The following is a 13,073-nucleotide window of genomic DNA, read 5'->3' as shown; positions in this document are numbered from 1 at the left end:
TTCAATCCACCCCCTTCTGTAGCACTCTACAGGAAAGTCATTTAATGCTAGTCCAGACGGTGAACTTTGTGTGCTGCTGAGCAGATTAGTCATACAAACGTGTTCCTTTCTGTGGGACTACTCATGTGAGTAAGGTATCAATGGAAACAGAGAGAGAAAATCTGGCCCTCTGTATGGAGTCACACAGAGGGAGAAAAAGCTACCAGAAATTTTAATTGGTCTGGCCTCCTTGGAAGAAATATTGTCTACAGTGCTGCTAGAAGAAACAGAAAGAGAATTGAGAGACTCTCAAAAAATCTGTTAATCGGAACAGTAGTCTCTTTAAGTAACAGAAGATTTATTGACTGTTTCAAACACAATTAAACTGGACTAAGGAGTCACAAATGCAGGGAATCAAACCCATCTCACCAGGAACACTGAGTAAATGAGTACAGTTCTTCTGTGTGTTGTGCCCACCGTGTGTCAGAGCAGACAACTAAAACACCTGAGATAGGAGCATGCTTCTTGGCAGTGCAACCAGAGAAATGAGCACAACCAAAAGCCACTTAAAAATGTCATTTCTCTTTTGAACCAGAACTGGAATGTTGTTTTGTAGCCTTTGGAACTTCAACTGGAACTAGGCCCTCTTAAAATTTATTTTAGTTAATTAGCAAGGGGAGGTAATATTTGCTGTGCCTGGAGCTCTGTTCCGCTGGATCTTTTCCAGCAACTGACTGTTGTGAGCCAGTTCCAAGTTACCAACAAACCATTGTGGTTAACAAATCATTAGTGGCCTGAACTGAAACTGAGCAGGAACGATTTCAGTTCCAAATAATCCTGAACTGGAACAGAGCTAAAAACCCAACTTACTTGACCCCCTGTTGTGACAAATCCTTGCTGATGCTGCAATTACCTAATCACGTGGTTTTACCTAAGGGGAAAAAGTCTGATGCGAAGCAATCTTGCTTTAGAAAACCATGTTTTATTCACATTACTTCTCTGTTACTGTCAGGAGATTTATATGTGTCTTCACGACTTGCCTTTCTCCTACAGAACCCCAAAATACTGACTAAACTTCCAGAGTCCAGAGAGATAGTAGTTTCTTCTTCCTTAAGAAAAGTAACATGCCATACAGAGTATCCAAACCAGGACTGGAAACAGAATCTGGGAATCATGGTGCCAATCCAGTGACCTGACCAGCTCTGCCTGTGCAGTAAGGCACTGATGCTCCAGGTACTTGGGAAAGACCTGCTTTACTCTATACAGAACACAGCTGACAGGTTCAGAGTAATTCGACCCTCAAGAGTGATGCCTTCAAGAGCCCATCTTCCACAAGCAGGCATCAGCTGCGTTTAGTCCCAGTGACCATGTTCAAGTAAGATTTGGTCCCCATCCCCGTCCTCCCGGGGAAATTATGAATATTAGGTAGATTTTCTGGACTACTGTAGGTCCAGACTTTGCACCTGGGCTGCAAAAAAGTGTTTAGACAGGGAAGTGTATGACTGAAACACTACATAGTTCAACATCCCTGTGGGAGTTACAGTTTGCATGAGACTGATATTAAATGTTACTAGGCCTGGATTATGCATTTGGGTGACTCATAACTAGAGTATTTTCTAAAAGAATTCTGATCCTCATAGAGAGGCTGGGGAGAAGAACATATGAAGGTGAACTAAACAAAGCTACAGTGTAGCAGATGTGTGATAATTTATTCTTTCTTTCCATATCAGAGTGGCTTCCTTTTCAATTGAATTTAGTGTGTTTTCCCTTTGGAAATACTCCCCTTTCTGAAGCCTGTGCTGTGAGAGGGTGTTTGTTCTCATTTCAGGGGAAAGAAAAGAAAACCTCCATTAATTCCAAGGACTTAGTGTCACTGATCATGTTCTATTATACAGACTTACAGAGCTTAAGCACCATTTACACTAAAGCCCTTAGCACTGCTTAGGCAGAAATTTATACTCTCTCCTTCTAGTGGTCATGAAGCTATTGGGTAGAAGGCTGGACTTGATCTTAGAGATCTTTCCCAACCTTACTGATTTTATGATTCTCTCACATACTTGCACTCTTACACTGTCAAGAGATTAGAAGTGCCTTACAGTCAATAAAGGTGAGGCTTGCAGTTTTCACAAGTGTGTGCGTGAAGCATGGCAGAGAAGTCCACAGCCCAGATTCAGGACTTGTCTGTAGAGAATTATGTTTGCACTGTCCAGATACCAAACTAGTTCAAAAACAGTTGACATGGAAATTCACTTGGTCTAACTGAAATTATTGAGAAGATGAGACTCCTTCAGGACAGAGGTTGCATACAGCTGGTTCACATCTCTTTCCAGCATGCTATCCTTAAGGCATGCTTGTACACTATACGGCAGAAGTTATATTACATTATCCAGTCCAAACTCAGACAAGGCACGAGGGAGCTAATGCACTGAAATGCTAAGTCACAGAAAGTTCACACAGTCTTCCAGCGTTTTCAGATGTGGAGCATGTAATTAACAAGTTACAGGAGACTGAGAGGTGTAACTGGAAAGGCAGTTTCTGGACAGCCTGAAGAACAGGTCCGTGTTGACACTTAGAAGTGTCAGGCCTGCCTGGAATTCATCGAGGAAAATGAATTAAAGAGGAGGGCAACAATTGTATGTTTTGTGCAGCACTTGGCTGCACTGCCAGTGAAAGGAAAACCAGACTGCAGTTCATAAGCACTTCACTGATCCTTTGCTTTGTTTTCCCTTACCTCACCCTAACACCTTTCAAATTACCTTCTTAACATGAACTACTCATTGCATTACACAGAGGGTTAGTATTTCCAGCAGATTTAGAGAGGAGTGATAGTCGCACAATGGCATCTGCTGCTGATTTACATTTATTTATTCAACAGTGTTTTCAAGTCTCTTGCCCAAAATCCAAACAGCCGCCCTCTCAGTGTCAAAAGAATGCACACATGCAAGGCTGTCTGAAATTTTAATTGCAGAAAGGTCAGGAAGTTCAGACTGAAGGTTCCCAGAGCAGCTCTAACCCCTTTCCTCTGTGTGTATCCCGTTGTTACAATGGGGTCTTTCATTACATAATCAGGCAGAATGGGCAATTCAGCCTGCTGTTCAACCTATAAACCCATCTCATACACCGCAAAGGATCTCCACTCCTTGTCTGTCACCTCAAAAGAACTACTCTACTTCTCCTTTGGATCCTTAGGATTGCCAATGATGTCCTGAAAAACCCTACAGAACTAGTTAGAAGGGAGCCTGCATGTCTAAGTAATAACATAAATACAAGAAGGTGCTAAGTACATTCATAACTTGAAAAATTCTGCTGGACTCACTGATTGAGGAACTCACTTCAGTTTAGGGACATCTTTAAACAGTGCTCAGGTGAGTTATTGTACCCAGAATATGGAGGAAGGAACTGAATCCAAGTTCTCCTAATTATTTCCATGATATACAGAAGTTGATAAAGTAGGTTGTACTGAACCACCTTTCATGATGACAAAAAAACCCCAAACCTAAACCCAACCCAAACAAAAAAACCCAACCAACCAACAAAACACAACAACCTCCCCCTGAAAAAAAACACCCCCCAAAACAAAACAAAAACCCTCAAACAAAAACCCAGCACCACCACCAAAACACTACACAGCCATTTTAAGATGGATTTGTTAAGTTCATGAACACTGCTAGCAAAATTAGGAGATAATGACAGCAAAAAACTACATCTAGAGAGTTTACAAATATTATTCAACTCTGTGGTCCACTTTTCCTCTAATTTGGTTTACAGATCAATGACTCAGTTCCTTATCAGTAGCTCAGGTGTTACTGCCATTTCCCAGCAATTCTTGATCTTCTACCAGAGCTGATGCTCCATAGGAGATTTCAAAAGCTCTCTGAAAAGATGTGAATCATTTTATGTGGGCAAACCAACCAAAGCAAGCCTCTGCAGACAGCTTCAGTGGATCTGACTCCTTTATTTGGCATGGATGGAATGCACAAGATGTTTATATGAAGCCTTGGGTGATCAAAAGATGCTTCCTTTTTCTATATGGTCATTCTTCTGATGTATATGCTCATTTGGGAAAGAAGATAAATAAGAAGTTGTTCCTCTAGACAAGCTTAAGATATTCCTAAAAGGTCAGAACATTAAAAGCAAACAAACAAAACCACAACATAGCAGAATTCTCTCCATACCAGTTGGTCTTTTAAATGGTGATAATGTAGAAAAATAAGGTGTGAAATGTCTTCTTTTCTTACTATAGTTTACAACTGCATTACACCAGAGCCTGCGAGCTACAACTAAGCTGCTTTACCATGCTAAATTCTCTACACAAAGAAAGGAAAGGAAAGCCCTCACTAGTGGTTCTAACATTATACTGATAAGACTAATGTTAGCAGCTTTATAGATGTGAAAACAAGGCATGATGAGGATTAAGTTATACAGAAGCCTATGGCTGAGCTGGAACTGACACACAGCTTTCCCAAAAATGTGCCCTCACTGTCAAGTAACTTCCTTCCCAGCCAGTCTGGGAATACTTATCCATCTGTGCTGCATATAAGTCCTATTACCCTTCATTTTCTTTCAGGTATGAGCCAAATGTCTCAACTAGAGGAAACCCAGGTATTATTTATCAAGACAGTTCACTGCTGCAGACAGCTGGTTTAGACATAAACTGTAGACAGAAGCCACGCCAAACCCAAGTCAATCTTTACAGCACGATCTCAGCATGCTTTGCACACTCAAGCATTCCAACAAACCCTCATGCTGCAGGCCCTGTGTGTAATTTATACCACCAAATTCATCTGATGAAAACATCAGTCTTTTCTTCAAGAAAGGTCTGGATGAGGTGCTTGGTGCCATGGTCTAGTTGACTGGATAGGGCTGGGGGATAAGTTGGACTGGATGATCTTGGAGGTCTCTTCCAACCTGGTTGATTCTATGATTCTATGAGCCCTGTGAGCTGGAATGCAACACTTGTCAATGAAGGCATTTTGAATGGAAAGAAAAAAAATATTTTGATCTAAGGATATCTAAGGATAAATATGTGAGGTCTGTGGGAGGTGAAAAAGAATTCAGTGTGTACATTGCCATCCTTTTCTAAAGCAGGTTAGACTTGAGGTGTATGTCTGTAAGCCACAGTACACCTTGGTCTAGAAAAGGTGCATTTGGCAATGTAGGTGTATCAACATGATCAGGTGGAAGACCGAAAAAGCAGGAAAAAGGAATAATTTACTTTCACTAAATTGACTGCTATTTTAAAACTAATTGTGAGCCATTGTAGGGATGTGCGCTGAGAGATAATGTACCTCATCCCAACCTGAGTTAGCCATAAGCTTTGATGAAAGCAAATCTTTACTGATGTGGAACTGAAACAGTTTGGGTCCAGATTCAGATTTTCAAAGAATCATAGAATTGTTTATGTTGGAAGGGACCTTAAAGATCGTCTAGTTCTAACCCCCCAGTATAGGCAGGGACACCTCTCACTAGAACAGGTTGCTCAACCTTTCCATCTGTATGCAAAATAATAGTGATTTGATCAAACAAGAAGTGTAAATGCAATACAACAGATGTGAAAGTCAGATAGGATCTAATTACAAACACCTCCACTACCTCTCCCAGCTGTGTGGAGATACTCAGATACTATCTTTAATTCCACCTGTTCTCCATCTCTGACTGTCAAAATACCTTGTCCTCACAAATATTCCTGCAGAGATGGAAATAACACATGCTAAGTCAGAAGCAGAATTACTCTTCTAGGGAATGATGTGCTAATTCTATGACACACTATAGCTCAAGCATTAAAACAGGATTAACTTACAATATCCAGTGATTAAAAAAGGGAGAAGGACCAGACCTTACACTGAACAAAACAAATGACTGGATACCAGCCAGCAAGTATCTATCTCCTCTGTTATCAAGTCATGTCTCCAACTTTCCAGAAAACCTTCTCTAATGGCACTGCTGTGGCAAAAAAATATGCTTCTTGGCCTAGCTGCTGACACCAAGAACCCAAGAACTGTGGAATACATCCCTTATGTCCTGAACTCCTTGAATATTTTCAGCAGCTAAACACTGCATCATAGAGAAATATAGGCAGATCTCAGGCAGATTCAAGATTTTTGGCTTGCATTGAACAATGTACTTCTGCCCAAAACAGCATGTGTATGATGCAAGCCCAGCAGCTTCACGAGATCTCATTATATGAGTAGTGATTGGATGTATAATAGGCTCTCCTTTGCTTGTAGACTTTGAGCCAGGAAGTTTTTCTTGAAGGTAAGTGCTAGATGAGAAAATTCATGACTTGAAGAAGAGATTATTGTGAAATCTTAGGCCACAGAGTGTGGAAGACAACTAATGATCACCGCTGTTTATCTGTATAAATTCTATTTACATATATAGCAACCTGCTGCTTGTACAGAATCCTAAGACACTGTCTACAAACCTTTACAGAAATCCAGATATTCCCACAAAAATATTGTCTGCAATGGTGAGACAGTTATCCATAGAATCATAGAATCATATTGGTTGGAAAAGGCTTTAAAGATCATTGAGTCCAACCATAATCTAACACTGCTAAGTCTGGCGCTTAACTTGCCCCTCAGCATCGTATCTTTGTGTCTTTCAAAAGCCTCTGGACATGGTGATTCAATCACCTCCCTGCAGAACCTATTTCAGTGCTTGAGAACCCTTTTAGCATTTGTGGGGTGAAAATCCTTCTAACTATAGTGCTTTGATTAATTTTTATCTATTTAACAATATTTTATTCCCTGACTCAGTTCAAGAAGCCATTTTGGCACTCCAGGAAAACCACGAGATGTGATTAGCACCTGCTACAATAGAAATCAGCTTGCTCCCCAGGAGAAGAGGGAGAAAAAGGAGAAATTCAGTGAGCACTAGTAGAACTACCTGTTGGTTGAATTACTAATACATAATGTCATGCACATTGGCTATCTCTTACATCTTGAGAGCAGTTCTGACTGCCCTTCCTGTCTGCAAACAGTCAGAGCAGGCACCGTACAGACATGCTTGAGCTCATACCAAGGGTGAGGTTGTGACTGAGGTCAGGGCAATGTTATGGGCTCCACTGAAGTGTCTCGTTGTTAATCACAGTTGTGCTGATCAGAGCTGTGGAATAGCAGCCAGGTCCAGATTATAACTCAGATAAAGTGCAATTCTATCTACTTCTTCTTGAGTTTTGCCTCCCAGGCAATTTAAGAATATTAGATAAATACTAGAAGTCAAAACTTTAGCTGAACAATTCGACAGCCACTTCGTTAAGCAGGAGCTCATATCACCTCAGACAGGGGCCTTTTATAACATATCCCATGTTTATTCACATGAATCTTCTGGGGGCCTGTGGCTAAATCCAGAAGAATTCAGGGGGAGTTTTTCTGGTGTTTACATGAGGACAAGAATTCACACATGAATAGCTAAGTGATCAGCAAGTACATTCCTTTAAAGTTGGGGTTAGTTTTGGTTTGGTTTGGTTTTTTTAGCACTAGTTTGACACCTTTCCATATGCTTCTTCCCCATTATGAAAGATAAACAGGAGCAGTGGAAATCTTTCTCAGCACTACTTTTAAAACTAGTTTTAGGGCTCAGTTGTCCATAGGCTTGCCTTGCTGCACAATTTGCTGCACAATTTGCTGCAGCTGGAGCTGTCAGTGCTGCTTGTTATAGAACTGCCTGCTAGAACAGGAGGAAACATAAAACAACTAAAGAGACTAAGGACTAACCAAGTTTTGATTACCACCAATCCAAAATAGTGATTACAGGTAAAAGGTTACAAATATTGGTACTAATCCCACTCATCCCTCCTGCTTTTTGACAAAATGCTCCACTAACCTATTTTAAAAAAGTGTTTCTGAAATCAGCTGGGTGAACACACAGATGTCAAATGCAGCATAGATTAGGGGGTTTGGTGCATAAAATCTTCAACACCTTGGCTTTGGTGAAGTTAAGTGATATGAGAAGTCTACTCTGGAGAGTCTTCAGTCTATTAGAAACCAGAAGATCTGAATACACAGTTGAAAAATAATCAAGCTGCTGAGGCTGGGTAACAGACACACTAGAAGTCCTGGTGGGACCAAAGAACAGAATGGATGAACTGCAAATGACAAAATGGACTTCTCTTATGCATGGCAGCTTTTGTGCTGGATGACTAGAAGATGGTAACTGTTGCATTTCTTGCTCATTAAGAGTGTTTTTTATGTCAGAACGAGAAATATTGCATTGAGCATTACAGAAGAGTCAATGGCACTTGCTTATCTGTAATACTCCTTATTTACCTCCAAAAGAGCTACAGAGAACGCTGTAGAGTTAAATAATAAAAGTGACTAGAGACAGAAGGTTTCTGTATAGAGGCAGAAGCTATTGAGGTCAGAATGAAGATGCCTAAAGAAAATCAGGAAATGATCCAAAAACTTTTCATTATTACTGATCACTGCCACAGAGTGGGGCTCCTTATCCCCATCTCCTGGATCAGAGGGGTGGAAAGTCAAAGTGGAGAGAAAGTGGGTGCAGATTAATATCAATCATAAAAGGTAAGTAGTATTCTGAAGTGGTAAAGTCCAGCCCCCATCTCAGAGAGGAGACAAGAACTCAATCAGCCACTGAGGCAGTCTGTGAGGCCAGTAATTCAGTGGCAGAGGAAAGAAGTGGAAATGTTATAGAGGTTAAAAAGCCCACACAGGGCAGAGGATGTGATTGACAAAAAATGCTATGAAGTATATTGTTCTGGGCATAACTGATTTGTCACCAGTGAAGGGAGAGGTGGAAGGACACAATTACAATCAACAGCCATTCATCTAGGATTTACTATTGGGACTGCAGTAGCTGTCCTGAAGCAATTAATAGTGGTTATATGCGGATACAAAATGCCAGGATAGGTTTAACTAATCCTGTGTGGCAATTATTTACTTATTAAATAATCATTATTATTTAATATATAATAACCAAATACAAATATTTTAAATTTATTAAATAAAAAATAGCTTGCAGAAGATCACATAACTATAAGAAATGATGAAAGAAACACACTTGTCAAGTGAACTGCCTATGATTTTCCAGGTTATTTTGCAAGAATTAAAATAAGCTAAAGTTTTAGACTTTATGATAATTGCTGCAATCAGGTAAGTCAAATTCTGTGCTCAGTTATTATTTTATTTTCTTTCTGCTTTCTCCTGTGGTTCAGGTGTGACTGAATGGAAGGGAGACCCATCCAGTGAAATTTGTTACACTTCTCATTAAATGTTTTACAAACTTTAGAAGCAAATTGGAAACAAAGAGTCACATCCAGATGCATTTTGTGAAGGAAAATAGTCTCTTTTGGAACAGTTGGCTGAAAGCAGTAGAATCAGTTCAGCTGTAGTTCAAATGTGAATTCTTATTACAAAATAAAACAGTGTTCTGCTGTCCAAACACAGCTGAAAGGAACTGTAATATAGTACACTGTTACCAGACAGCCTGTGTGACCTTGTCTATAGAATATTGTGTTCCAAATTGTCCCGTTTGTTACACGTGTGCAATGATATTTAGGGCTTTAAGTTGGGGAGATTTGGCCCCAAAATAAGAAAGAACTGCTGACTTGATAATTTTGCCTCCTTCTGCAGCAAAATTAATTTGCTCACTGCAAAGCAGCTGCCTTTCAAATGCCTACACAGCTTAGGAGACCATACAGTAGTCTAATTCTTCGCCAATGAAGTCAGGCTGTAACCATGGCAGCTGTGAGTGCTGGTCTCCACTCTATGAAAAGGTCCAGGCTGATAAAGCAGATTGTTGGACAAGTGCATGCCTGTGTCTGTGTACACATAAAGCAAGAAGGTGTATGGCCTAGGATGGGAGTGAGGAAGAGTGGAATAGCCTACCAGACCTTTACCAGAGTAAGCTGCCAGCTGGATCCCAGCACTACAGGAGCCCTGAAGGACATCACTGGTGATAGGCTGGTTGGGGGTCACAGGATAAGGAGGTAGACAGGATGGGAAGGGATAATCCAGTAAAGGGACATCACCCAGTGCCAGCCAGTTCTGGCGTAACATAGCAATGTTGTCCCTCAGGGGGAAAAACACTAATTCCAGCCTGACCTTGGTCTGAAAGTTGCAGTTGTTGCACAGAGAGCAGGAGACAGCTCTCTTGCTCCAGTGGCTGGAGCGACTGGGGCCCAGGAGTTGGCAGAACATGTATCTGTAGAGATGGGGGAAAGGACAGTCTCCCTTTAATCATTCTAAGTCTGGCATTAGGTCAAGCTTTTCTTCATCCTTTTCCAGCTCCAATTTTGCAGCCTTTGTCCCTGCCTTTCATTAAAAGAAATGAATGTATGATTAATGATCCTGGAGCATGATACATCCCACGTGTTCAAAGATTAGCTATAAGCAGAGGCTACTGCCAATGCAGCACATGTTGATGTGTCACAACCCTCATCTCCAGGCTTCTTTTTAAGGATGAGAAGCCCATTTCCATAGCCTAGGCAGCCACTGTCCTCTTTACTGCTCTGAAGGCACAAGCACAGGTTTGATGTTGTAAAGGGGAGGTCTTTATCTACTAGAAATCAAGCTGTGGCCCACCTGCTCGTCCCTCTGAAGCTGCTGAGTGGTGAGGGAGCAGTGACATGGTAATTTACACAATGGCAGTGCAACCAAACAGGCAAAATGTGTAGTTCTTCCAGAAGGCAAGTGCATTCGGGAGAGGGTGCTGAACTGAATCTGAACAGAAAACCAATTTGAACTGGTATTTTTTCATCTCAGATCAAACAGGAACCATTATTATGATGATTTTGCTGAAGCTGAGCCAGAATGAACAAACATTGGTTTTTCTGGTTCAGAATAACAGATCAGAACTTGGCACCTTCAGGGACCCTTCGTCATAGGAACAGCTTGTTTCTAGCAGGATCTGAACTCCACAGCTCATGCTCCTTGCCAGAGAAACTTGCAGACTTTTTGTTTGTTTGTTTCTGTGTCAAATATTCTGTGAGACTGCTGAGATCTCTCTGCGTCTGCTTCTTCCAACTCAAGCACCTGCGTACACACTTGGGGAACACAGTGGTGTTCCCCAGGGGTCAGTACTGAGTCCAGTTTTGTTCAATATCTTTATCAACGATCTGGATGAGGGCATTGAGTGTACCCTCAGCAAGTTCACTGATGACATAAAACTGAAGGGGGGGGAGGGGCCAACAGCCCCTCAGGTTGTGCTGCCGTCCAATGAGACAATGAGATCTGGACAAAGGCAAACCTCATGAAGTTCAATAAGGACAAGTGCAGGGTCCTGCACCTGGGGAGAAATAACAACAGGCACCAGTACAGGTTGGGGGCTGCCCTGCTGGAAAGCAGCTTCATGGAGAAAGACCTTGGAGTCCTGGTGGACCGAAGTCCTACATGGGCCAGCAATGTGCCCTTGTGGCCAAGAGGGCAAATGGTATCTTGGGTTGCATCGGGAAAATTGCCCCCAGCAGGTCTAGCGAGGTTCTTCTCTCCCTGTACTCTGCCCTGGTGAGAACCGCACTTGGAATCTTGTGTCTAGTTTTGGGCTCCCCAGTTCAAGAAAGACAGGGATCTGCTGGAGAGAGTCCAACAGAGAATCATGAGGATGATTCGGGGACTTGAGCATCTGCCCTACAAAGAGAGATTGAGAGACCTGGGGCTGTTTAGTCTTCAAAAGAAGACTGAGAGAGGATCTGATCAATGTCTATAAATATCTGAGGGGTGGGTGTCAAGTGGAGGGCGCACAGTGATAAGGAACAATTTATACAAACTTGAACATGGAAGGTTTCAGTTCAACATGAAGAGAAACTTCTTTACAGTGAGGGCGATGGAGCATTGGAACAGGCTGCCCAGAGAGGTTGTGGAGTCTCCGTCTCTGGAGACTTTCAAAACCTGCCTGGATGCGTTAGGGAACACAGTCTCAAGTTGTGCCAGGGTAGGTATAGGCTGGATATTAGGAAGAAGTTCTTCACAGAGAGAGTGACTTCCCATTGGAATGGGCTGCCCAGGGAGGTGGTGGAGGCACCATCCCTGGGGGTCTTCAAGAAAAGACTGGATGAGGCACTTAGTGCCATGGTCTAGTTGATTGGTTAGGGCTGGGTGATAGGTTGGACTAGATGATCTTGGAGGTCTCTTCCAACCTGGTTGATTCTATGATTCTATGATTGTTCCTGTGTGGACTGCTCTAGGGGATCCTGCTCTGGCAGGCAGTTGGATTTGATCTCTGGAGGTCCCTTCCAAACTCTAACATACGATGATTCTGTGATTTCAGCTTAGGTCCCAGGTGCACATGCATACTGGCTTGATACAGCCCTGGAATGGGCTGCTCAGGGAGGTGGTGGAGTCATCATCCCTGGAGCTGTTCAAGAAAAGACTGGAAAAGGCACTTAGTGCCATGGTCTAGTTGATTGGCTAGAACTGGGTGATAGGTTTGACTGGATGATCTTGGAGGTCTCCTCCAACCTGGTTGATTCTATGATTCTAAGAAACTTCTGGAAATGAAAATATAAAATCTGAATATCTTAGTCTCAGATATTTCTCTCCATTAACTAGTTCTCAGACATTTCTTTCCTGTTCCCCTACACATACAGGCTTCCTTTTAAAAAATCCTCTCTTCTTTGGGTCAACTTTATTTTATGATGAGAATGAAACAGGAGCACAAAGCTGAAGACTATGTGTAACTGGAAAGATCAAACTATGAGATTTATTTTTAAAGTTATTTGAGATCTAATGAATTGCAAATTCAGTAGAGTATCAGCTGGAAACAACTAAAACCTATACTAGTAAGAGATGGGAAAGAATAATGATGAAATAAGCCAACATTGTAGATCTCCTGAAGAGAAGGCTTCTGGCACAGCAGGGTAACATAAGCGAGCATGCTATATATAGCATTGGTCCTTGGGTGAATACACAGATATTAAAGATGACCTCAAACAGAACCTCATTTCAGATACACAGAGAAATACATAGGATGGCTCTGTGGTTTGAAGCCTGGGCTGGGAGCCAGGAGTTTGCAGCTTCCTTTTTTCCCAGTTCAGCTTTGTCTGTTTACACCGACGGCCCCCAGCCTTTGTTGACACACAGGCAATGATACTGAGGAACTTGTGATCTGCCGACAAATGGTGCACAGCTCTTTTT

The 13,073-nt window shown here is 41.9% G+C and overlaps 1 long non-coding RNA gene across 2 annotated transcripts in view; it reads right to left on the bottom strand.

Moving 5' to 3' along the window:
- The window catches only part of LOC135175654 (uncharacterized), a 66,189-nt gene that overhangs the window by 23,717 nt on the left and 29,399 nt on the right, over positions 1-13,073 (bottom strand). The window lies entirely within an intron of this gene.

The sequence above is a fragment of the Pogoniulus pusillus genome, chromosome 5 (assembly GCF_015220805.1).
Source record: "Pogoniulus pusillus isolate bPogPus1 chromosome 5, bPogPus1.pri, whole genome shotgun sequence".
NCBI classification, from domain to species: Eukaryota; Metazoa; Chordata; class Aves; order Piciformes; family Lybiidae; genus Pogoniulus; species Pogoniulus pusillus.
The sequence above is the reverse complement of the archived record's forward strand: the minus strand, read 5'-3'. Positions and strand labels throughout refer to the sequence as shown.